Below are 3,391 nucleotides of genomic sequence, written 5' to 3'. Positions count from 1 at the left end.
CCCTTCTGGAGACTTGAACCCCGACACTTGCCCCCACACCCCACACCCCACACCCCACAAATACTTATACTTGTGGAGTAACCATCGCACCAAGAGTGTGCGGTGGTAATACTTAAAGTGATTGTGTTGAATAGTATTGTAACATGCTCTTAGGATGACCCTAGAACTAAGACACACCTTCAAGTTTGCTTTTTGTGAGCCAATGTGTTTATTTATGTGGCTTTTATTTAAAAGTTATAAATGCTTGGAAGGGATCTAGCTTAGAACATGAATAGGATATATAAGTGGAAGTTGATCCATTCGCTTAGGAAAGTTTTGGCACTGATACCTTCACAAGCATGTACCATAACTTTTTGACTCATAGTCTAATTATGTTAGACTCAAGGCCGGCTCAATAAATTTGGGGGGTTTTAGGCGAAAATTTTAAGTGGGATATATTTTATATTTAAATATTAAATTAAATAATATTTATTGAATTTTTTATATTCAAAAATCTATTAAAATTAATTTATTATATGGTTTAATAAATTAGTATCACTATAATACAAATGAGTTGATATAATATACATCAAATTATTAATTGGTGTGATAATTTATAATAATCGATAAAGTAAGAGTTTGCATTAAAAAAAAAAGATGTGATAACTTATCAATTAATGTATAGTTGTGTGGTGTGTGGGGCCAGCTATGAAGTCAGAAGTGTGAACTATGGGCTTAGCTTATGGATGTCTGTGGCCTGTGGGCAGACTATGCAGTGCTATGGGTAGACTGTGCAGTGCTATGTGCACTGTGTAGTCTTGTCCTATTAAGCTGTATGTCCTGTCATTGTTGTGGGCTGTGCATAACTTTTTTTTTTTTTAGGATATAATGGGGCTTTTTAGTGCATTTTATTAACCAATAAAAATACTTAATTTTTTTTTTGTAATTAAAATATATAAATAAATATATTATATATAATATTTTAATTTCCTTTTACAAGTGAGGACTTTTTTTTTTTTTTGACCTTCAATTGTATCTATTAAGCCGCCCCACTTAGACCTCTACACATGGATAAAAGAGCAGGTTTTGAAACTATAAGTCTATAACCAAGTGGTGACTATTCTTCAATCTCCATTCTAACTTATGATTTAGTAGCATATTCTTGGATGGTTCCACACCAAGAGTACGGAGTACCCAAGACCAAGAGAGCCATTAAAATGGGCAAACTTATAGTCATGCTTGGGGTGTTCACACCATTGCCCTTTCTTCCTAGCGAGCACTAACACTACTATTACTGTGCACCATCAAAAGTAGTGGTGATACTTAGCAAATAACTAAGGACCCATATTCGGATAGTTGTGGGTTGCTTAAGGCCTATCAATTCAAAAACATGGTTTCATAACTTATTATTTTTGCTTAGAAATATAAAAAATTTAAAACATCTTTGTTATGGTAAGATTTTTTTTTTTTTTTTTTAAATTTGAAAATATTGGTTGACTACTGTACACTGTTTATTCTAGTCAATCCACTAAATGGTCGGTTTTAAACTCCATTCAAAGACGTTAAGTGAGAGATTGACTAAAAAAAAGGATAGAGGTTGCCTAAAAATGGTTGATTTTTGTAATTGTCAGTCTGTTACACATGGGCGGAGATAGTCAGTACTGTTGGGGGGACGTGGCCCCCCAAACTTTTTAATATTTCTTATAGTACGTGTAATTATGAAAAGAAAATTAAAGATTTATTAACAAAATAGGAGTTGGCCTCCCTAAATATATTTTTATTAAAAAAAAATTGTTAATTGATCTAATAGTTATGGAGATAATATAATTTATTTTTTCTCAATTTTATTTTTTATAGTAAAAAATGTTTTGTATTTATTAAAGTTTTGAATCATTCATTTTTTGAAGAATTTGATGGTTCCATTAATTTTTTTTAATTAACTTTGATAAACAATTTTGTAATTTATATTGAAATGAAAATTTTAAGAATTTTACTATAAAAATGGTAAAAAAAATTTATTCTATGAAAGATTAACATTGAGCATAAATTTCATAAGAGATACTAAGTTCTTTTGTTGATATTTTTGTATATCTAATATCAAATTAGACAATTTTTGTATACTCATTAAAGTTTAAAAGATGATAACTTTATATACAATATATCTATAAATTATAAAATATTAAGATTTATATGTATGTGTTTACGCATGTGTGTAGGTTTATTTTGACTAATATATTAGTACTACATACAATTTTGTTATCTCAAACAAAAAATTCTAGCTCTACACTTGAACAATGATGCATCTTTTGTGAAGCTTTTGCTCTATGATGCATTACAAATAATCCATGGAACCTAGTAATTAAAAAGGTGATTTGTTGAGCCTGATGATAATTGAGAACGTGTTGTTGGATTCCAAATAATATTATCAACAATATTAGTAATCTAAAATAATAATCACACAGAAAAACACAAAATTTATGTGGAAAACTCTTTCTCCTTGAAGGCAAAAACTACGGGATAAACTCCGAATCAATTTCACTATTCTCAATTCAATTACAATAATTCTCATGTATGTCTTACGGCTAAAGAAAAATCGCTCTTGTTTTTTTCTTTTTTCCTCACATACACTTTCTGTGTTTCACAACTAAAGAAAAATCTCCTTATTTTTCTTTACTCTCACACACACTCTCTTTGTGTCTTCTCGAAGGCGGCAACATTTTGCTCATTCTTCCTTGCAGGGTATCTCATCAAAGGCAACAACTCTTTGCTCTCTCCTCCTTAGTTGTCTTCTTGAAAGTGGCAATACCTTACTCTCTCATTCCTCTTGCGTTCCTTCCAAGTGAAAAGCTATTTTTTCTCTCTTGGTTTCATGCTCTATTTTTTCTCTTTCCATAAGGAGGACCCAAAGCCGTCAAATTCGTTGTAGCACTGTCTATTTATAAGACTCTTTTCATATTTCCTCTTAAACTAGAAATACATTATCTCTTTAATAAGGAATAGACAAACTTTATTCCCACACCAAGGAATAATATTTTCTTCCATAATAAAAAAATTAAATTAATTTTTCCTTTTTCAATTAAAAAACCTAATTAACTTTCTAAATCACAATTAGAATATGAGACAATTTCCAAACGCGTGATACTTAAAGAAAATATATACCACAAATTCATTCAAAGTTCAAACACGCTATCACGGGAATCTTTGTACCATGAACGTCAAACCAACCTACAAAACGATGATGAAAACTACAAGGAAATAAAGAGAAGCTGACACCAATCTTGAAATCTTGTATAAATTAGAGAATATAGAAAAGTACGGCAAGAGGAAGCTACCAATGAGGGTAGTTTTGTTCGTGATATAGCTGACACTTTTGGAGACATATATAATACAATATGAGGTAGGTTTTTACACG

The sequence above is a fragment of the Quercus suber genome, unplaced genomic scaffold, assembly GCF_002906115.3.
Source record: "Quercus suber isolate HL8 unplaced genomic scaffold, Cork oak 2.0 scaffold_736, whole genome shotgun sequence".
Lineage (NCBI taxonomy): Eukaryota > Viridiplantae > Streptophyta > Magnoliopsida > Fagales > Fagaceae > Quercus > Quercus suber.
Note: the sequence above shows the minus strand (reverse complement) of the source record.